The sequence below is a fragment of the Oncorhynchus mykiss genome, chromosome 17 (genome assembly GCF_013265735.2).
Source record: "Oncorhynchus mykiss isolate Arlee chromosome 17, USDA_OmykA_1.1, whole genome shotgun sequence".
Classification (NCBI taxonomy): domain Eukaryota; kingdom Metazoa; phylum Chordata; class Actinopteri; order Salmoniformes; family Salmonidae; genus Oncorhynchus; species Oncorhynchus mykiss.
This window is the reverse complement of record NC_048581.1, coordinates 268,990-292,943: the sequence shown is the minus strand read 5'-3', so window position 1 is coordinate 292,943 and position 23,954 is coordinate 268,990. Positions and strand designations below refer to the sequence as shown.

General features: G+C 46.8%; 1 long non-coding RNA gene across 3 annotated transcripts; it reads right to left on the bottom strand.

Annotated features, from left to right (window-relative positions):
* Nucleotides 1–1,220: 1,220 nt before the first annotated feature.
* Nucleotides 1,221–22,369, bottom strand: LOC118940175. 3 transcript variants are annotated; one of them, XR_005036722.1, is made up of 3 exons: nucleotides 22,183–22,369; nucleotides 21,186–21,379; nucleotides 1,221–1,267 (listed from the first exon to the last, which is right to left on the bottom strand). It is a non-coding gene; the product is annotated as an uncharacterized LOC118940175 (long non-coding RNA). The 3 variants fall into 3 exon arrangements; XR_005036723.1 differs by lacking the exon at nucleotides 1,221–1,267 and adding an exon at nucleotides 20,176–20,578; XR_005036724.1 differs by lacking the exon at nucleotides 1,221–1,267 and adding an exon at nucleotides 20,176–20,573.
* Nucleotides 22,370–23,954: the final 1,585 nt, after the last annotated feature.

The following is a 23,954-nucleotide window of genomic DNA, read 5'->3' as shown; positions in this document are numbered from 1 at the left end:
GAACAGTAAGAACAGTCCTAAAGTTACCGTAGGAACAGTAAGAACAGTCCTATAGTTACCGTAGGAACAGTCAGCAACTGGATGACCTGAGAACAGAGGAACTAGAATCTTGATTGACAGCTGCTCTGTGTTACGTGTCTGTTTCTAAAGTCCCCCACTTCCTCTTCATCTAATGCTCTACGTCTCATTTCAATACCAAAACATCTACAAAGACCATCACCAAGGCCTCTGAAGACAACAAACCAAATGGAACCCTGCTTCCTAAATAGTGCACTACTTTTTGACCAAGGACCATGAAGAAAAGGGTGCCATTTGGGATGTAGACTTGGTTCATAGTCTCCTGAGGCCTTGGATGTTCTGTGTAGAAAACTCTTTGTTGCTTTTAGGAGACGAAAATCCCTCCATAAGCAGTGTTGTTTTAATTCCTTCTTTCTTCCTCTTTAACCAAAATGTGTTTATTGTTAAAAACACAGATTGCTTATTTATTGTTAAAAACACATGTTACCAAGGAGACAGTAAACAAGTATTCCTATTGTCCATTTCCATTGTCTTCTAAGAGTTGCTGAACATGTCTCTCAGTGTCTGTTGTATTTGACTGACTCAACAACTCAGTGGATTGTCAAGCTTCTGTTAAGCTTCTGTCAAGTTTCTGTCAAGCTTCTGTTAAGCTTCTGTCAAGCTTCTGTCAAGCTTCTGTCAAGCTTCTGTCAAGCTTCTGTCAAGCTTCTGTTAAGCTTCTGTCAAGCTTCTGTCAAGCTTCTGTTAAGATTCTGTCAAGCTTCTGTCAAGCTTCTGTCAAGCTTCTGTTAAGATTCTGTCAAGCTTCTGTTAAGGTTCTGTTAAGGTTCTTGATGACAGTGTATGCAAATCAAATTTCAAATCAAATGTATTTATATAGCCCTTCGTACATCAGCTGATATCTCAAAGTGCTGTACAGAAACCCAGCCTAAAACCCCAAACAGCAAGCAATGCAGGTGTAGAAGCACGGTGGCTAGGAAAAACTCCCTAGAAAGGCCCAAACCTAGGAAGAAACCTAGAGAGGAACCAGGCTATGTGGGGTGGCCGGTCCTCTTCTGGCTGTGCCGGGTGGAGATTATAACAGAACATGGCCAAGATGTTCAAATGTTCAGAAATGACCAGCATGGTCGAATAATAATAATCACAGGCAGAACAATTGAAACTGGAGCAGCAGCACGGCCAGGTGGACTGGGGACAGCAAGGAGTCATCATGCCAGGTAGTCCTGGGCATGGTCCTAGGGCTCAGGTCCTCCGAGAGAGAGAAAGAAAGATAGAGAGAAAGAGAGAGAGAATTAGAGAGAGCATACTTCAATTCACACAGGACACCGGATAGGACACAAATACACATCATGTATTGACTTATTTTAAACATGTAAGGCATAGATACACATTCTACATACACATTCCAGAATCATTTAGTTCTAAATGAACACAATTATTTTGTTAATGTTCAAACAAGTTGGCCATATTAAAAACCTTTCCACTTGTGTACATTTACTGTGCCTCCCAATACCTAGAATGTCGTATTCAAATCTGCAGCTAAAAATCCTAATTGAAAGCTTTTGGTCCCAAATGGCACTCATAGTAGTGGAATACGTAGCGGAATAAGTAGAGGAATAAGTAGTGGAATATGTAGCGGAATACGTAGTGGAATACGTCATGGAATTTATAGTGGAATTAGTAATGGAATATGTAGTGGAATAAGTAGTGGAATAAGTAGTGGAATACGTAGTGGAATACATAGCATGATTAGTAGTGGAATAAGTAATGGAATACGTTGTGGAATATGTAGCACAATTAGTTGTGGGAAAAGTTTTGGAATACGTAGTGGAATTAGTTGTGTAATAAGTAGTGGAATACATCATGGAATAAGTAGTGGAATAAGTTGTGGAATACATTGTGGAATAAGTAATGGAATATGCAGCGGAATACGTAACAGAATCAGTTGTGGAATTAGTAGTGGAATACATAGTGGAATAAGTAGTGGAATAAGTAGTGCAATACATAGTGGAATAATTAGTGGAACAAGGTTCCATTTGGTAGCCATCCAGAGTATTAGACGCTCTGGGTGTGTCATGACAGTGTGTCTGAGACGCCTGATGTACGTGCTCTCAGTCTGTCTGTCTGTCTGTGGACAGCTTTCACTTCTTACAGCAGATGGCTTAGCAGGGCACATCTGCAGGCACAGCTGACACCGCTGAGAGGAAGAGAGAGAGAGAGAGAGAGAGAGAGAGAGAGAGAGAGAGAGAAAGAAAGAGAGAGAGAGAGACAGAGAGACAGAGAGACAGAGAGACAGAGAGACAGAGAGACAGAGACAGAGAGACAGAGAGAGAGAGAGACAGAGAGAGAGAGAGAGAGAGAGAGAGAGAGAGAGAGAGAGAGAGAGAGAGAGAGAGAGAGAGAGAGAGAGAGAGAGAGAGAGAGAGAGAGAGAGAGAGAGAGAGAGAAATATATATAGAGAGATATATATATATATATATATATAGGGAGATAAATATATATAGAGAGAAATATATATATATATATATATATATATATATATATATATATAGAGAGAGAGAGAGAGAGAGAGAGAAAGAGAGAGAGAGATACATACAGTGCCTTGCGAAAGTATTCGGCCCCCTTGAACTTTGCGACCTTTTGACACATTTCAGGCTTCAAACATAAAGATATAAAACTGTATTTTTTTGTGAAGAATCAACAACAAGTGGGACACAATCATGAAGTGGAACGACATTTATTGGATATTTCAAACTTTTTTAACAAATCAAAAACTGAAAAATTGGGCGTGCAAAATTATTCAGCCCCTTTACTTTCAGTGCAGCAAACTCTCTCCAGAAGTTCAGTGAGGATCTCTGAATGATCCAATGTTGACCTAAATGACTAATGATGATAAATACAATCCACATGTGTGTAATCAAGTCTCCGTATAAATGCACCTGCACTGTGATAGTCTCAGAGGTCCGTTAAAAGCGCAGAGAGCATCATGAAGAACAAGGAACACACCAGGCAGGTCCGAGATACTGTTGTGAAGAAGTTTAAAGCCGGATTTTATAGCCAGTTTTATATCTTTATGTTTGAAGCCTGAAATGTGGCAAAAGGTCGCAAAGTTCAAGGGGGCCGAATACTTTCGCAAGGCACTGTATATAGAGAGAGAGAGAGATATAGAGAGATATATATATAGAGAGATATATATAGAGAGAGTGTATGTTGCCACAGAGTTCAGGACATCCCCAAAGCGTCAGACCCACGATCCACCTCTGGGGAGACGAGAGTGCAGGTGGAGACTGTCAGGCTTCTGTCAAGCTTCTGTCAGGCTTCTTGATGACAGTGAGTGCATTCCAAATGGCGCCCTATTCTTTATATAGTGCATTACTTTAGACCAGAGACCTATTCCCTATAAAGAACACTACTTTAGACCAGAGCCCTATTCCCTATATAGAACACTACTATAGACCAGAGCCCTATTCCCTATATAGTGCACTACCATAGACCAGAGCCCTATTCCCTATATAGTGCACTACTATTCAACAGGGTCATATTCCCTATATAGTACACTACTATAGACCAGAGCCCTATTCCCTATATAAAACACTACTATAGACCAGAGCCCTATTCCCTATATAGTGGTACTACTATTGACCAGAGCCCTATTCCCTATATAAAACACTACTATAGACCAGAGCCCTATTCCCTATATACAACACTACTATAGACCAGAGCCCTATTCCCTATATAGTGCACTACTTTAGACCAGAGCACTATTCCCTATATAGAACACTACTATAGACCAGAGCCCTATTCCCTATACAGAACACTACTATAGACCAGAGCCCTATTCCCTATATAGTGCACTACTATTCACCAGGGTCATATTCCCTATACATAACACTACTATAGACCAGAGCCCTATTCCCTATATAGTACACTACTTTAGACCAGAACCCTATTCCCTACATAGTGCACTACTTTAGACCAGAGCCCTATTCCCTACATAGTGCACTACTTTAGACCAGAGCCCTATTCCCTATACATAACACTACTATAGACCAGGGCCCTATCCCCTGCATAGTACACTACTATAGACCAGGGCCCTATTCCCTATATAGTACACTACTATAGACCAGAGCCCTATTCCCTATACATAACACTACTATAGACCAGGGCCCTATCCCCTGCATAGTACACTACTTTAGACCAGAGCCCTATTCCCTATACATAACACTACTATAGACCAGGGCCCTATCCCCTGCATAGTACACTACTTTAGACCAGAGCCCTATTCCCTATATAGTACACTACTATAGACCAGAGCCCTATTCCCTATATAGTACACTACTATAGACCAGAGCCCTATTCCCTATATAGAACACTACTATAGACCAGAGCCCTATTCCCTATATAGTACACTACCTTTGACCAGGGCCCTATTCCCTATATAGTACACTACTATAGACCAGAGCCCTATTCCCTATATAGAACACTACTATAGACCAGAGCCCTATTCCCTATATAGTACACTACTATAGACCAGAGCCCTATTCCCTATATAGTAAACTACCTTTGACCAGAGCCCTATTCCCTATACATAACACTACTATAGACCAGGGCCCTATCCCCTACATAGTACACTACTATAGACCAGGGCCCTATCCCCTACATAGTACACTACTATAGACCAGAGCCCTATCCCCTACATAGTACACTACCTTTGACCAGGGCCCTATTCCCTATATAGTACACTACCTTTGACCAGGGCCCTATCCCCTACATAGTACACTACCTTTGACCAGGGCCCTACATAGTACACTACCTTTGACCAGGGCCCTACATAGTACACTACCTTTGACCAGAGCCCTATTCCCTATATAGTACACTACCTTTGACCAGAGCACTATTCCCTATATAGTACACTACCTTTGACCAGGGCCCTATTCCCTATATAGTACACTACTATAGACCAGAGCCCTATTCCCTATATAGAACACTACTATAGACCAGAGCCCTATTCCCTATATAGAATACTACTATAGACCAGAGCTCTATTCCCTATATAGAACACTACTATAGACCAGAGCCCTATTCCCTATATAGTACACTACTATAGACCAGAGCCCTATTCCCTATATAGTACACTACCTTCGACCAGAGCCCTATTCCCTATACATAACACTACTATAGACCAGGGCCCTATCCCCTACATAGTACACTACTATAGACCAGAGCCCTATCCCCTACATAGTACACTACCTTTGACCAGGGCCCTATTCCCTATATAGAACACTACCTTTGACCAGGGCCCTATTCCCTACATAGTACACTACCTTTGACCAGGGCCCTATTCCCTATATAGTACACTACCTTTGACCAGGTCCCTATCCCCTACATAGTACACTACCTTTGACCAGGGCCCTACATAGTACACTACCTTTGACCAGGGCCCTACATAGTACACTACCTTTGACCAGAGCCCTATTCCCTATATAGTACACTACCTTTGACCAGAGCCCTATTCCCTATTTAGTACACTACCTTTGACCAGGGCCCTATTCCCTATATAGAACACTACTATAGACCAGAGCCCTATTCCCTATATAGAATACTACTATAGACCAGAGCTCTATTCCCTATATAGAACACTACTATAGACCAGAGCCCTATTCCCTATATAGTACACTACTATAGACCAGATCCCTATTCCCTATATAGTACACTACCTTTGACCAGAGCCCTATTCCCTATACATAACACTACTATAGACCAGGGCCCTATCCCCTACATAGTACACTACTATAGACCAGGGCCCTATCCCCTACATAGTACACTACCTTTGACCAGAGCCCTATTCCCTATATAGTACACTACCTTTGACCAGGGTCCTATTCCCTATATAGTACACTACCTTTGACCAGGGCCCTATTCCCTACATAGTACACTACCTTTGACCAGGGCCCTATTCCCTATATAGTACACTACCTTTGACCAGGGCCCTATTCCCTGTATAGAACACTACTATAGACCAGAGCCCTATTCCCTATATAGTACACTACCTTTGACCAGGGCCCTAGGCCCTATTCCCTACATAGTACACTACCTTTGACCAGGGCCCTATCCCCTACATAGTACACTACCTTTGACCAGAGCCCTATTCCCTACATAGTACACTACCTTTGACCAGGGCCCTACATAGTACACTACCTTTGACCAGAGCCCTATTCCCTATATAGTACACTACCTTTGACCAGAGCCCTATTCCCTATATAGTACACTACCTTTGACCAGGGCCCCATTCCCTATATAGTACACTACCTTTGACCAGGGCCCTATTCCCTACATAGTACACTACCTTTGACCAGGGCCCTATTCCCTATATAGTACACTACCTTTGACCAGGGCCCTATTCCCTGTATAGAACACTACTATAGACCAGAGCCCTATTCCCTATATAGTACACTACCTTTGACCAGGGCCCTATTCCCTACATAGTACACTACCTTTGACCAGGGCCCTATCCCCTACATAGTGCACTACCTTTGACCAGGGCCCTATTCCCTATATAGTACACCACTATAGACCAGAGCCCTATTCCCTATATAGAATACTACTATAGACCAGAGCCATATTCCCTATATAGTACACTACCTTTGACCAGGGCCCTATTCCCTATATAGTACACTACCTTTGACCAGGGCCCTACATAGTACACTACCTTTGACCAGGGCCCTACATAGTAAACTACCTTTGACCAGGGCCCTATATAGTACACTACCTTTGACCAGGGCCCTATTCCCCACATAGTACACTACCTTTGACCAGGGCCCTATTCCCTATATAGTACACTACCTTTGACCAGGGCCCTATTCCCTATATAGTACACTACCTTTGACCAGGGCCCTACATAGTAAACTACCTTTGACCAGGGCCCTATATAGTACACTACCTTTGACCAGGGCCCTATTCCCCACATAGTACACTACCTTTGACCAGGGCCCTATTCCCTATATAGTACACTACCTTTGACCAGGGCCCTATTCCCTATATAGTACACTACCTTTGACCAGGGCCCTATTCCCTATATAGTACACTACCTTTGACCAGGGCCCTACATAGTAAACTACCTTTGACCAGGGCCCTATATAGTACACTACCTTTGACCAGGGCCCTATTCCCCACATAGTACACTACCTTTGACCAGGGCCCTATTCCCTATATAGTACACTACCTTTGACCAGAGCCCTATTCCCTATATAGTACACTACCTTTGACCAGAGCCCTATTCCCTATATAGTACACTACCTTTGACCAGGGCCCCATTCCCTATATAGTACACTACCTTTGACCAGGGCCCTATTCCCTACATAGTACACTACCTTTGACCAGGGCCCTATTCCCTATATAGTACACTACCTTTGACCAGGGCCCTATTCCCTGTATAGAACACTACTATAGACCAGAGCCCTATTCCCTATATAGTACACTACCTTTGACCAGGGCCCTATTCCCTACATAGTACACTACCTTTGACCAGGGCCCTATCCCCTACATAGTGCACTACCTTTGACCAGGGCCCTATTCCCTATATAGTACACCACTATAGACCAGAGCCCTATTCCCTATATAGAATACTACTATAGACCAGAGCCATATTCCCTATATAGTACACTACCTTTGACCAGGGCCCTATTCCCTATATAGTACACTACCTTTGACCAGGGCCCTACATAGTACACTACCTTTGACCAGGGCCCTACATAGTAAACTACCTTTGACCAGGGCCCTATATAGTACACTACCTTTGACCAGGGCCCTATTCCCCACATAGTACACTACCTTTGACCAGGGCCCTATTCCCTATATAGTACACTACCTTTGACCAGGGCCCTATTCCCTATATAGTACACTACCTTTGACCAGGGCCCTACATAGTACACTACCTTTGACCAGGGCCCTACATAGTAAACTACCTTTGACCAGGGCCCTATATAGTACACTACCTTTGACCAGGGCCCTATTCCCTACATAGTACACTACCTTTGACCAGGGCCCTATTCCCTACATAGTACACTACCTTTGACCAGAGCCCTATTCCCTACATAGTGCACTACCTTTGACCAGGGCCCTATTCCCTATATAGTACACTACCTTTGACCAGGGCCCTATCCCCTATATAGTACACTACTATAGACCAGAGCCCTATTCCCTATATAGTACACTACCTTTGACCAGGGCCCTACATAGTAAACTACCTTTGACCAGGGCCCTATATAGTACACTACCTTTGACCAGGGCCCTATTCCCTACATAGTACACTACCTTTTACCAGGGCCCTATTCCCTACATAGTACACTACCTTTGACCAGGGCCCTACATAGTACACTACCTTTGACCAGGGCCCTATATAGTACACTACCTTTGACCAAGGCCCTACATAGTACACTACCTTTGACCAGGGCCCTATTCCCTACATAGTACACTACTATAGACCAGGGCCAATACAACCAGTGTATTAGAACGTCTAAGTCTGTCAAGCTTCTTGATGACAGTGGTTGTGTCCCAATTGGCACCCTATTCCCTATGTACCCCGGTCAGAAGTAGTGGAATGTGTGTGTCCCAATTAGCAGCCTATTCCCTATGTACCCCGGTCAGAAGTAGTGGAATGGTTGTGTCATGACAGTGTGTCTGAGATGTCTCATGTACGTGCTCTCATAGTGTGTCTGTCGGCTGGACAGCTTTCACTTCTAACAGCAGATGGCTTAGCTGGGCACATGTGCAGGCACCGCTGGCACTGCTGCTAGAGAGAGAGAGAGATACAGAGAGAGAGAGAGAGAGAGAGAGATACAGAGAGAGAGAGAGAGAGAGAGATACAGAGAGAGAGAAAGAGAGAGAGAGAGATACAGAGAGAGAGAGAGAGATACAGAGAGAGATACAGAGAGAGAGAGAGATACAGAGAGAGAGAAAGAGAGAGAGAGAGAGATACAGAGAGAGAGAAAGAGAGAGAGAGAGATACAGAGAGAGAGAGAGAGAGATACAGAGAGAGATACAGAGAGAGAGAGAGATACAGAGAGAGAGAAAGAGAGAGAGAGAGATACAGAGAGAGAGAGAGAGAGATACAGAGAGAGATACAGAGAGAGAGAGAGATACAGAGAGAGAGAAAGAGAGAGAGAGAGAGAGAGAGAGAAAGATACAGAGATACAGAGAGAGAGAGAGTGCCTCAGAGCTCAGGGCATCCCCAAAGCATCAGACCCACGATACACCTCTAGGGAGATGAGAGTGCAGGTGGAGACAGACAGCGAGAGGGATGGAGAGGAAGATTAAACAAAAAAATGGGAGGTGAGGTGAGGAGATAGAGACAAAGAAGGGGAATTGAAGAGAAGAGGGGTAGGAGAGAGAGAGAGAAAGGGAAAACAAGGGAGTGGGGGAGGAGAGACAATGGTAGACAGAGAGAGAAAGGGACAGCGAGGGAGTGGGGGAGAGAGGGAGTGGGGGACAGAGAGAGAAAGGGAAAGCGAGGGAGTGGGGGAGTGGGGGAGAGAGACAAAGGTGGACAGAGAGAGAAGGGGACAGCGAGGGAGTGGGGGAGAGAGGGAGTGGGGGACAGAGAGAGAAAGGTTAAGCGAGGGAGTGGAGGAGACAGACAATGGTAGACAGAGAGAGAAGGGGACAGCGAGGGAGTGGAGGAGAGAGACAATGGTGGACAGAGAGAGAAAGGGAAAGTGAGGGAGTGGGGGAGAGAGACAATGGTGGACAGAGAGAGAAGGGGACAGCGAGGGATTGGGGGAGAGAGACAATGGTAGACAGAGAGAGAAAAATAGAGGTGGATTCTGACACAGAAAGAAGGAGGGGGGGACAGAGAGAGAGAACACATCGTTGTGACAGTGTTAAGGACATTTTTGTTGTTTGACCTTTTCCCAAAAAGCACCAACCCCCCCCTCCCTCCCCTCTCTAGGGTGATAGGCCAAATGGTTAGTATTAAGATGTGTTTTGGCTTAACTGCTCGTAGATCTGTGGCTGATGGATACCATACGATGTATCGCTGTAGCAGTGCTGCCATCTATAGGACAGACTGAGTTACTGCAGCTGTAGTAGTGCTGCCATCTATAGGACAGACTGAGTTACTGCAGCTGTAGCAGTGCTGCCATCTATAGGACAGACTGAGTTACTGAGTTACAAAAATCCAGAAAATCACATTGTATCATTTTTAAGTAATTAATTAGCATTTTATTGCATGACATAAGTATTTGATACATGAGAAAAGCAGAACTTAATATTTGGTATAGAAACCTTTGTTTGCAATTACAGAGATCATACGTTTCCTGTAGTTCTTGACCAGGTTTGCACACACTGCAGCAGGGATTTTTGCACACTCCTCCATACAGACCTTCTCCAGATCCTTCAGGTTTTGGGGCTGTCGCTGGGCAATACGGACTTTCAGCTCCCTCTAAAGATTTTCTATTGGGTTCAGGTCTGGAGACTGGCTAGGCCACTCCAGGACCTTGAGAAGCTTCTCACGGAGCCACTCCTTAGTTGCCCTGGTTGTGTGTTTCGGGTCGTTGTCATGCTGGAAGACTCAGCCACGACCCGTCTTCAATGCTCTTACTGAGGGAAGGAGGTTGTTGTCCAAGATCTCGCAATACATGGCCCCATCCATCCTCCCCTCAATACGGTGCAGTGGTCCTGTCCCCTTTGCAGAAAAGCATCCCCAAAGAATGATGTTTCCACCTCCATGCTTCACGTTTAGGATGGTGTTCTTGGGGTTGTATTCACCCTTCTTCTTCCTCCAAACACGGCAAGTGGAGTTTAGACCAAAAAGCTTCTCCCATTCCTCCTCTGGATCATCCAGATGGTCATTGGCAAACTTCAGACCGGCCTGGACATGCGCTGGCTTGAGCAGGGGGACCTTGCGTGCGCTGCAGGATTTTAATCCATGACGGCGTAGTGTGTTACTAATGGTTTTCTTTGAGACTGTGGTCCCAGCTCTCTTCAGGTCATTGACCAGGTCCTGCCGTGTAGTTCTGGGCTGATCCCTCACCTTCTTCATGATCATTGATGCCCCACGAGGTGAGATCTTGCATGGAGCCCCAGACTGAGGCTGATTGACCGTCATCTTGAACTTCTTCCATTTTCTAATAATTGCGGCAACAGTTGTTGCCTTCTCACCAAGCTGCTTGCCTATTGTCCTGTAGCCCATCCCAGCCTTGTGCAGGTCTACAATTTTATCCCTGATGTCCTTACACAGCTCTCTGGGTCTTGGCCATTGTGGAGAGGTTCGAGTCTGTTTGATTGAGTGTGTGGACAGGTGTCTTTTATACAGGTAACAAGTTCAAACAGGTGCAGTTAATACAGGTAATGAGTGGAGAACAGGAGGTCTGTGAGAGCCGGAATTCTTACTGGTTGCTAGGTGATCAAATACTTATTCTCCCCACTGTGACGCCCTTAACCCTTTACGCTATTGGGAATTGTATTGAGAGCTAAATTGAAATGTTTCTTACAGAAAAAATGTGGAAAGTAAATGGATAACCATGGAATCAAAAGGGAACAGTTGCCTCCACATCCCTCCCTCCTTCCCAGAAGGGTCCCGATGTGGAGGCAGGAGGAGGAGGAGACCGCCAGGGAGGCACAGCTTATGGCCATTTTACAGGCCATGATTAGAAAGTAGTTTTATGTATTTTGGATGTACTTTATTTACAGCTATTCATTTATACATTTTCTACTGTGTCAGGTAAGTCCTTTATTTAAACTAAAAGTAGAGTTCTGTTTTCTCTTTGAAAAGTTTTCTTGTTTGTAATAATCATAAACAAATTGGCACACTGGCATTTTCCAGCCCTAACGCCCTATTCGCATTTAATGCTCTCATATGTGTAGGAGGAAATATTTGAGGTTTGGCCTTGAAAACATGATGGAAAGGGCAGCGGAAACACTGACAGGAGTCGTATGTTGTGGATATCCTGTCTCACTACCCACATTGAACCAGAGAAGGACAGCGGAAACACTGACAGGAGTCGTATGTTGTGGATATCCTGTCTCACTACCCACATTGAACCAGAGAAGGACAGCGGAAACACTGACAGGAGTAGTATGTTGTGGATATCCTGTCTCACTACCCACATTGAACCAGAGAAGGACAGCGGAAACACTGACAGGAGTCGTATGTTGTGGATATCCTGTCTCACTACCCACATTGAACCAGAGAAGGGCAGCGGAAACACTGACAGGAGTCGTATGTTGTGGATATCCTGTCTCACTACCCACATTGAACCAGAGAAGGACAGCGGAAACACTGACAGGAGTCGTATGTTGTGGATATCCTGTCTCACTACCCACATTGAACCAGAGAAGGACAGCGGAAACACTGACAGGAGTAGTATGTTGTGGATATCCTGTCTCACTACCCACATTGAACCAGAGAAGGACAGCGGAAACAATGACAGTAGTAGTATGTTGTGGATATCCTGTCTCACTACCCACATTGAATCAGAGAAGGACAGCGGAAACACTGACAGTAGTAGTATGTTGTGGATATCCTGTCTCACTACCCACATTGAATCAGAGAAGGACAGCGGAAACACTGACAGTAGTAGTATGTTGTGGATATCCTGTCTCACTACCCACATTGAACCAGAGAAGTCTTATTTGCTTTGGTTTCAGAAGTGGGGATCTTTTTCTTTTTTTATCCAATCGGATGAACACTTCAAACAGCTTACCCAACCATTCTGAGGCGTCTGCATGGGGGGGAATGCCCACCCAAATCACACCCTGACCAAACCAAAATAGAGACATAAAAAAGCTCTCTAAGGTCAGGGCGTGACAGTACCCCCCCTCAAAACCTGAACCTATAGGGGAGGGTCTGGGTGGGCATTTCTCTTTGGTGGTGGTTCTGGTGCAGGACGTAGACCCCGCTCCACCTCTGGCTTGGCCCACTTTGGTGGCGCCTCTAGTTTAGGGACCCTCGCCGCCGACCCCGGACTGGGTATCCTCGTAGTGGGCCCCGTACTGGGCACCCTCGTTCTATGTTCAGGCTCCGGACTGGAGGGCGTCGCTGGAGGGAGGAGACGCGGAGACAGCCTGGTGCGCGGGGCTGCCACAGGAGGCCTGGTGCGTAGAGGAGGCACAGGATGAACCGGGCTGTGGGGGAGCACTGGAGCTCTGGTGCGCAACCTTGGCACCACTCCTCCAGGCTGAATGCCCACTTTAGCCACTCCGCCCTGGCTGGATGCCCACTCTCGCATGGCACTTGCAGGGGGCTGGCCTATAGCTCACCGGGCTATGAGCGCGTACTGGCGACACCGTGCCCTTTACCGCATAACACGGTGCCTGACCAGTACCACACTGCTTCCGGTAAGCACGGGGAGCTGGCTCAGGTCTATAGCCTGACTCCGCCAATCTCCCCGTGGGCTGCCTCTCTTGCCTGCTTCACTGACTTTCCTCCTCGTATTGCCGCCTCTCAGCTTTAGCTGTCTCCAGTTCCTCTTTCCGGCGGCGATACTCCCCAGCCTGTCTCCAGTTCCTCTTTCCGGCGGTGATACTCCCCAGCCTGTCTCCAGTTCCTCTTTCCGGCGGTGATACTCCCCAGCCCGTCTCCAGTTCCTCTTTCCGGCGGTGATACTCCCCAGCCTGTCTCCAGTTCCTCTTTCCGGCGGTGATACTCCCCAGCCCGTCTCCAGTTCCTCTTTCGGGCGGCGATACTCCCCAGCCTGTCTCCAGTTCCTCTTTCCGGCGGCGATACTCCCCAGCCTGTCTCCAGTTCCTCTTTCCGGCGGTGATACTCCCCAGCCTGTCTCCAGTTCCTCTTTCCGGCGGCGATACTCCCCAGCCTGTCTCCAGTTCCTCTTTCCGGCGGTGATACTCCCCAGCCTGTCTCCAGTTCCTCTTTCCGGCGGTGATACTCCCCAGCCTGTCTCCAGTTCCTCTTTCGGGCGGCGATACTCCCCAGCCTGTCTCCAGTTCCTCTTTCGGGCGGCGATACTCCCCAGCCTGTCTCCAGTTCCTCTTTCGGGCGGTGATACTCCCCAGCCTGTCTCCAGTTCCTCTTTCAGGCGGTGATACTCCCCAGCCTGTCTCCAGTTCCTCTTTCGGGCGGTGATACTCCCCAGCCTGTCTCCAGTTCCTCTTTCAGGCGGTGATACTCCCCAGCCTGTCTCCAGTTCCTCTTTCAGGCGGTGATACTCCCCAGCCTGCCTCCAGTTCCTCTTTCAGGCGGTGATACTCCCCAGCCTGTCTCCAGTTCCTCTTTCAGGCGGCGATACTCCCCAGCCTGTCTCCAGGTCCTCTTTCAGGCGGTGATACTCCCCAGCCTGTCTCCAGTTCCTCTTTCCGGCGGCGATACTCCCCAGCCTGTCTCCAGTTCCTCTTTCAGGCGGCGATACTCCCCAGCCTGTCTCCAGGTCCTCTTTCAGGCGGTGATACTCCCCAGCCTGATTCCAGTTCCTCTTTCAGGCGGTGATACTCCCCAGCCTGTCTCCAGTTCCTCTTTCCGGCGGCGATACTCCCCAGCCTGTCTCCAGTTCCTCTTTCAGGCGGCGATACTCCCCAGCCTGTCTCCAGTTCCTCTTTCAGGCGGTGATACTCCCCAGCCTGATTCCAGTTCCTCTTTCAGGCGGTGATACTCCCCAGCCTGTCTCCAGGTCCTCTTTCAGGCGGTGATACTCCCCAGCCTGTCTCCAGTTCCTCTTTCCGGCGGCGATACTCCCCAGCCTGTCTCCAGTTCCTCTTTCGGGCGGTGATACTCCCCAGCCTGTCTCCAGTTCCTCTTTCTGGCGGCGATACTCCCCAGCCTGTCTCCAGTTCCTATTTCCGGCGGTGATACTCCCCAGCCTGCCTCCAGTTCCTCTTTCAGGCGGCGATACTCCCCAGCCTGTCTCCAGTTCCTCTTTCGGGCGCTGATACTCCCCAGCCTGTCTCCAGTTCCTCTTTCTGGCGGTGATACTCCCCAGCCTGTCTCCAGTTCCTCTTTCGGGCGGTGATACTCCCCAGCCTGTCTCCAGTTCCTCTTTCGGGCGCTGATACTCCCCAGCCTGTCTCCAGTTCCTCTTTCTGGTGGTGATACTCCCCAGCCTGTCTCCAGTGCCTCTTTCTGGCGGCGATACTCCCCAGCCTGTCTCCAGTTCCTCTTTCTGGCGGCGATACTCCCCAGCCTGTCTCCAGTTCCTCTTTCAGGCGGTGATACTCCCCAGCCTGTCTCCAGTTCCTCTTTCTGGCGGCGATACTCCCCAGCCTGTCTCCAGTTCCTCTTTCGGGCGGTGATACTCCCCAGCCTGTCTCCAGTTCCTCTTTCTGGCGGTGATACTCCCCAGCCCGTCTCCAGTTCCTCTTTCGGGCGGCGATACTCCCCAGCCCGTCTCCAGTTCCTCTTTCCGGCGGTGATACTCCCCAGCCTGTCTCCAGTTCCTCTTTCCGGCGGTGATACTCCCCAGCCTGTCTCCAGTTCCTCTTTCCGGCGGTGATACTCCCCAGCCTGTCTCCAGTTCCTCTTTCGGGCGGCGATACTCCCCAGCCTGTCTCCAGTTCCTCTTTCGGGCGGTGATACTCCCCAGCCTGTCTCCAGTTCCTCTTTCGGGCGGTGATACTCCCCAGCCTGTCTCCAGTTCCTCTTTCAGGCGGTGATACTCCCCAGCCTGTCTCCAGTTCCTCTTTCAGGTGGTGATACTCCCCAGCCTGTCTCCAGTTCCTCTTTCGGGCGGTGATACTCCCCAGCCTGCCTCCAGTTCCTCTTTCCGGCGGTGATACTCCCCAGCCTGTCTCCAGTTCCTCTTTCGGGCGGTGATACTCCCCAGCCTGTCTCCAGTTCCTCTTTCGGCGGTGATACTCCCCAGCCTGTCTCCAGTTCCTCTTTCGGGCGGTGATACTCCCCAGCCTGTCTCCAGTTCCTCTTTCGGGCGGTGATACTCCCCAGCCTGTCTCCAGTTCCTCTTTCGGGCGGCGATACTCCCCAGCCTGTCTCCAGTTCCTCTTTCCGGCGGTGATACTCCCCAGCCTGTCTCCAGTTCCTCTTTCGGGCGGCGATACTCCCCAGCCTGTCTCCAGTTCCTCTTTCCGGTGGCGATACTCCCCAGCCTGTCTCCAGTTCCTCTTTCCGGCGGCGATACTCCCCAGCCTGTCTCCAATTCCTCTTTCCGGCGGCGATACTCCCCTGCCTGTCTCCAGTTCCTCTTTCCGGCGGTGATACTCCCCAGCCTGTCTCCAGTTCCTCTTTCCGGCGGTGATACTCCCCAGCCTGTCTCCAGTTCCTCTTTCCGGCGGTGATACTCCCCAGCCCGTCTCCAGTTCCTCTTTCGGGCGGCGATACTCCCCAGCCTGTCTCCAGTTCCTCTTTCGGGCGGCGATACTCCCCAGCCTGTCTCCAGTTCCTCTTTCCGGCGGTGATACTCCCCAGCCTGTCTCCAGTTCCTCTTTCCGGCGGCGATACTCCCCAGCCTGTCTCCAGTTCCTCTTTCGGGCGGTGATACTCCCCAGCCCGTCTCCAGTTCCTCTTTCGGGCGGCGATACTCCCCAGCCTGTCTCCAGTTCCTCTTTCGGGCGGCGATACTCCCCAGCCTGTCTCCAGTTCCTCTTTCCGGCGGTGATACTCCCCAGCCTGTCTCCAGTTCCTCTTTCCGGCGGCGATACTCCCCAGCCTGTCTCCAGTTCCTCTTTCGGGCGGTGATATTCCCCAGCCTGTCTCCATGGTCCCTTTCTGTCCAGTGTCCAGGAGTCCTGAACCCTCTGCTCCTCCATACCACGCTGCTTGGTCCGCTTGTGGTGGGTAGTTCTGTACGCTCGTCGTTGCGTGAAGAAGTGGACCAAAGCGCGATACGTGTTCATGATTATTTATTAAACTGAACACTGAAACAAAATAACAAAGAGCCAAACGACAACGAACAGTTCTGTCAGGTGCAGAAAACACTAAACAGAAAATAACTACCAACAAAATATAGGTGGGGAAAAGCTACCTAAGTATGGTTCCCAATCAGAGACAACGATAGACGTGCTTCATTACACAAGTTCATTTACGGAAATACTATCATCGTAATAAAGCTACAGTCAAGGTTATACTTTTATCAACGAGAGTCAATCTATCAAAAAATACACACACAAGGGATTTGTTGCTCGATGTTTAACCATTGTTTCCATAGCTCTTACCACAATGGTGTTAATATAGATGATTAACTCAACTTTAAACCTTCATAAACTTGTCAAACAAAAACAACCTTCAGTTATTACTCATCGTCTCAATCTACAGTGGGAAAGGGAAGCTCATCCAGCTTCGGCAGCTCACCATCCTCTTGAAGAGCATTAAACACGAGTGCTGCTGAGACCGTATTAGACAGGGAGAATAGCCTTACAGCATGTTAGATAGCCTTACAACATGTTAGATAGCCTTACAGCATGTTAGATAGCCTTACAGCATGTTGGATAGCCTTACAACATGTTAGATAGCCTTACAGCATGTTAGATAGCCTTACAGCATGTTAGATAGCCTTACAGCATGTTGGATAGCCTTACAGCATGTTGGATAGCCTTACAGCATGTTGGATAGCCTTACAGCATGTTAGATAGCCTTACAGCATGTTAGATAGCCTTACAGCCTGTTAGATAGCCTTACAGCCTGTTAGATAGCCTTACAGCCTGTTAGATAGCCTTACAGCCTGTTAGATAGCCTTACAGCCTGTTAGATAGCCTTACAGCATGTTAGAGAGCCTTACAGCATGTTGGATAGCCTTACAGCCTGTTAGATAGCCTTACAGCCTGTTAGATAGCCTTACAGCCTGTTAGATAGCCTTACAGCCTGTTAGATAGCCTTACAGCATGTAAGATAGCCTTACAGCATGTTAGATAGCCTTACAGCATGTAAGATAGCCTTACAGCCTGTTAGATAGCCTTACAGCATGTTAGATAGCCTTACAGCATGTTAGATAGCCTTACAGCATGTTAGATAGCCTTACAGCATGTTAGATAGCCTTACAGCATGTTAGATAGCCTTACAGCATGTTAGATAGCCTTACAGCATGTTAGATAGCCTTACAGCATGTTAGATAGCCTTACAGCATGTTAGATAGCCTTACAGCATGTAAGATAGCCTTACAGCATGTTGGATAGCCTTACAGCATGTTGGATAGCCTTACAGCATGTTAGATAGCCTTACAGCCTGTTAGATAGCCTTACAGCCTGTTAGATAGCCTTACAGCCTGTTAGATAGCCTTACAGCCTGTTAGATAGCCTTACAGCCTGTTAGATAGCCTTACAGCCTGTTAGATAGCCTTACAGCCTGTTAGATAGCCTTACAGCCTGTTAGATAGCCTTACAGCATGTTAGATAGCCTTACAGCATGTTAGATAGCCTTACAGCATGTTAGATAGCCTTACAGCATGTTAGATAGCCTTACAGCATGTAGGATAGCCTTACAGCATGTTGGATAGCCTTACAGCATGTTAGATAGCCTTACAGCCTGTTAGATAGCCTTACAGCCTGTTAGATAGCCTTACAGCCTGTTAGATAGCCTTACAGCCTGTTAGATAGCCTTACAGCCTGTTAGATAGCCTTACAGCCTGTTAGATAGCCTTACAGCCTGTTAGATAGCCTTACAGCCTGTTAGATAGCCTTACAGCATGTTAGATAGCCTTACAGCATGTTAGATAGCCTTACAGCATGTAAGATAGCCTTACAGCATGTAAGATAGCCTTACAGCATGTTAGATAGCCTTACAGCATGTAAGATAGCCTTACAGACTGTTAGATAGCCTTACAGCATGTAAGATAGCCTTACAGCATGTTAGATAGCCTTACAGCATGTTAGATAGCCTTACAGCATGTTAGATAGCCTTACAGCATGTTAGATAGCCTTACAGCATGTTAGATAGCCTTACAGCATGTTAGATAGCCTTACAGCATGTTAGATAGCCTTACAGCATGTTAGATAGCCTTACAGCATGTTAGATAGCCTTACAGCATGTTAGATAGCCTTACAGCATGCTAATAATACAATTATGCAGACTAAGCAAAAAACACACGCTGCAGCCCATTGGTCAATATGAGATCCCCAACTTCCCAACAGGGATTCCAACCAAGTTGCAAGCGTCCGCTCTAGTTGTGGGGAATTATTTTTAGCAACAGTGGCAATGTATTGGGCAAGATCAGTCACATTAGAAGAGCGACCTGGGACAAAAGTACAACATTCATCGCCGATGATTGCACAAGTGCCCCCTTGAGCTGCCAAAAGATAGTCAAGAGCCTCTCTGTTCTGAAGAGTCATTTCAGCCAATTCTTTTAGTTCCCCATTCAATTGTTTCAGGGCATTTCGAGTAGCATTGCCAATTTTCTCTACGTGTCTAGAGATATCACGAATTTGGTCTTGGGCACCTGCAACTCCATACCCTGGGAAAAACCCGTCAAAGAACCTGGAGGCAGGTGCCTGAGTGTGAGTGACGTCAGCCAGAGACCTCTTATCTCTCCTCATCCCAGGAGGTTTGTAGTCTCTAAAGAGAGCCTTCAGATTCTGGTCATTGTTTGGAACGGTTCTCATTGCTGTCACCACAAACCCAACAGTACAAGTACCTCCCCAGTTCAGGGGAAGGCTATGGTAAGCCATCTTACCACACAACCAGTAGGTGCCATTAGGGGCTCCTCTCAGAGTTGTTCTATGTTTGTCAAACCAAATTGTAAACGGTTCCTTATCAACCTGACCATTTTCCTGTATCACCTTTAAATTGCAAGCATTTGATCCATTAATGTTCATTGTACAATCACATTTAAATTCCCCCAAATAGTGATCTCCATATCCCCTAATACACCAAGGGGCAGTCGTCACCCCAGCCACTGAAATGGGTGGGAGTGAAACATAATCAGGTCTCACATAACAGAATACATTGGGTTGATTATATACCTTAACATTGTTGGTCATAGTATAAAAAGGTATTTTTCCTGCCAATGCTATAGTAAAGTTCACCCCTATCGGGACTCCTACAAGGGGGAAGCCTGCCCCTACCTTCACCGGACTCAACCCACACACCCAACAGTCCTTTCCTTTGGATGTCAGGTTGGCAACCATTTGTGCTCTAGATAAGAACAAATTGTCCTCATGGTTGTGAGGGCCCAGCAGGGCTCTCCTTCTACGGTGACCATCTACTTCTGGGCCACTACTCCAGGCCTGTGTTTGCCCCTTTGGCTCATTTGACCCTCTGTCGGGTTTCCTACAAGAAGACAGCCTACTGTTCCTATTAGCATTCCTGTGCTAAAGCAGAGGAGGGCCACACGGCACCGCCGGGACTGGCGAGGCCTCATCTTCTCCTGGATCAGGAACTCGTCTGCAGTGCGACGCGTGTATCCAGCCATCTCTCTCAGCAACCTTCACCACAGTGGGGGGGGGGGGGTCTTGAAGAACTTGATATCGAACGGGGGTCGTTCCAACTCTTTCTCCTGAAAGTCTTTGACCACCACGGAATCCCCTGGGTTCAAACAGTGTTCGGCTCCACCTGCTAGGTTCGGCAAAGACGCCTTCACCCGTGGGAAAAGAGTCCTAAGAACACTGTTAAGGGGGGGACACAATTCTCTACAATGTCTTCCTCCGTTCCTTGCAGGGACAACCTGTTCTGGGGAAAAAGGTGTATTAGTCATTAGTGTAACGGGGTGTCTCTCAAGTCTAACCTAGGGCTACAGTCAACGCCAATGGCTAGGTCACAGTCATGGTCTTCACCGGCATCTGCTTTAGGGAGAAGCATTGAAGGGTTAACATGTAATTTCCATACTCACACATCCACATTGACTTAGTGCCCAAACACACCCAGTATTACTCCATCTGTATCTTCAACGGTTCTCTTGCAGCTACCTCCTATGCATATATAATAACACCTTGCGCTATTTACTATTTACCAGTGTCTCTCAGACCACGTAGACACTACACGTCAATGCCTATAGACAACGGGGCTATTTACTATTTACCAGTGGCTCTCAGACCACGTAGACACTACACATCAATGCCTTTAGACAACGGGGCTATTTACTATTTACCAGTGTCTCTCAGACCACGTAGACACTACACGTCAATGCCTATAGACAACGGGGCTATTCCTTCCCACGTCTTTAGCCTTCTCTCTAAGACTATGGTATCTTTTCATTTACTTCATTTTTAAGGTTTAGTTTTATTGTTTTTATTTTTTTAGATTTTTTTTAAATAAAAATTTGTTTAAATTAACTTACTGAAAAGTCAGTAGATGTGTTCCTCTATTGTTCACTTATGATATGTCTCCTATGGTCTGGGCGGGTCCTAGTCGTCTTTTCATCAGATGAGAAATTCCCTCACGCCTTCCCATAGGATGTGCAGAATCAATCATCCTGTTTGTGATGTCAGAACTGGGCTGTTCTGCCAATTGGTCTGAGGAGATCACAGTCACCTGCACAAACCACAATAGAGTGAGAGAGAACAAGCACAAGATGTACAATGCAAGGCTTTCTCTTCAGACAACAACATTTCCCACCACACTTCCTGTCTGGTTAATAATGGCTTGCCATTGGTTACAATGTTGCCAGCTATGGTATACGAGGCGATGGTAGGCCTAGTAGAACAAGGCTATCTAAGTGTGCACAGGATGTAAGTAAAAGGTTAAACAAAATGTATGTGATTCAACTAGACTCTCCAGAGTTTTCGTCAACTGATAATAACTAAAACTAATGAGGGATGAAATTACTCAAATGTGACTAAGATTTAAGGTCTTTTGAGACTAAAAAAATATAAAATAGTTATCAAAATAAATACTTGTGTCAAACAATCTCTGAGACGAGCACATATGCACTCTCTCTCACACACACACACACACACACACACACACACACACACACAAACACACACAAACACACACACACACACAAACACACACAAACACACACACACACACCAAAATCCTCAAAAGAAAATTGGGAGATGAAATAGTGTTTACCTTTCTCTCAACAATTGAAACTGACAAAACGGCGTTCTGTTAGTAGGCTAGTGACAACTCAAACCTTTGTTTGGTTAGTAGAATTGAATTACACAATTATGATATTATAAAAAAATTGAAATTTTTCAAAACATCTGCAAAGTTGCAAATCTGACAAAGTTTCCTCTGGATCTACATGTTGCCATGTCAGGTATTAATTAGGAGCAGACAGTCTACAGGTCTGGTTCTTTCTGTTCTTTCACAGTTGTAAATTCACTCACCTCTTTACATTGGTGTGAGTGGTTCTTCAGATGAGTTTGTCCTCAGATCTGGAGTCAGTGATGAAGTCTGTCTCTCCCTCCTCTTTGTGTGTCTGCTTCTCTCTACAGCCAGGGATTGTCTTTTATACAGAATAGCTGACTGTGTTACATGTCTGTACCTGTGTGTGTGTGTGTGTGTGTGTGTGTGTGTGGGGGGGGGGGGGGGGGGGGCTGTAGCTATCATGGAACTCAACTGCTCAATGAGCTTCTTCCTGTTACACAGAAAGACAACAACAAAACCCTGTGTACATGAGGAAGAAAGTCAACGTTTGACTGTGGTGTTCATTGCTAGAGATACATACAGTGTAGCTACGGCAACAGATCAATGGAACCCCACAGGGTGTAGCACAAGGACCCAGTCACTGTCACCCATTCAAAGAAGCTGATCCGTCAAATCCGTGATAATTTATGTAATGATCTAATCTAATTGTTTTTAAATGAAATGTTTAAATATTTATCTAATGGGCCTATAATGAGGTTACTATAGTCTGATGTTTATTCAGCTGTTTTCGCTGCGTAATATTTAGAAGTTGTCATTTTCTGGTGTACATTTTTTTTGGGGGGGGGGGCATAATGCTAACTCATGTTCAAATAAGCTGGTGACATAGCTACTGAGTTAGAAATGGGTGTCGGAAGTTGTTTGTTAATGATGACATTAAATTGTTTTGGGGATGGCATTCATAGAAGCATTATACTGTAATCTGATTTTTTTTACCAGAACATAGTGTAAAATGCACATTAGCCTAAATTTAGGCACATTTATATGGGCGGCAATGAGGATGAGTTGGTATGTACATGGTTTTGGCTAAACTTTTACCTAATCTATTATAGTGAATTCAAAGGGTATTTATTTAACCTTTATTTAACTAGACAATGGAACTCCTAATCACAACAGGTTGTGATACAGTCTGGATTTGATCCAGGTTGTCTGTAGTGACACATCCATCACTGAGATGCAGTGTCTTTGACCTCTGCTCCAGTTGGAAGCCCTGGGTAATTCTGACCTCAACGAGAACCCTGGTCCAGCAACCATCAACCCTGTCCTTCAAACACACACACAATAAAAAAGTGGTCACACACACACACACACACACAGGGACACACACCCACACACACATGGACACACACCTACACAAACAGGGACACACAAACGCAAAAAGGAACACACACACAAACAGGGACACACACACAGGGACACACAGGGACACACACACGTTGATATCATGTTCCAAGTGCCAGAAGTGCAGTATGTTTGTGTGTGTGTGTTCCCCTGTGCTCATGTGTTACCTGTGCTGAACAGTCCCACGTCTCCCCCATTGCGTGCAGAGTTGCAGAGTCACTGAACTGAGAAACACAACAACACAACGGGGTGGAGGGATATCATGGACAGACAGATGATGGAGATTGTGTAAAGGCTCCCTGCTCTGGATAAAGATCAACAACAACCCAACCAAGTTAAACAAACCCACAGACACACTCTCAACCTGAGAGGGAAAAGGAGAGACAGATGGAGAGAGAGATAATGTCGACTGATCGTGTACAATTCCCCGCTGTTCTGGTTGCTACATCGTTCACCTGGTCTTGCGAAAGCAGACTTCTGCTATGTTCAGAGGTAAACTCCATTGAAACGTGAATCGATTCTCGAATCACGATGGTCTTGCTATCTCAAACAGCAAGGTTTATTCCATCTCCTGGGCGCTCCTCGTCCCCTGCCTCAGGTGGAAGAGATGTTC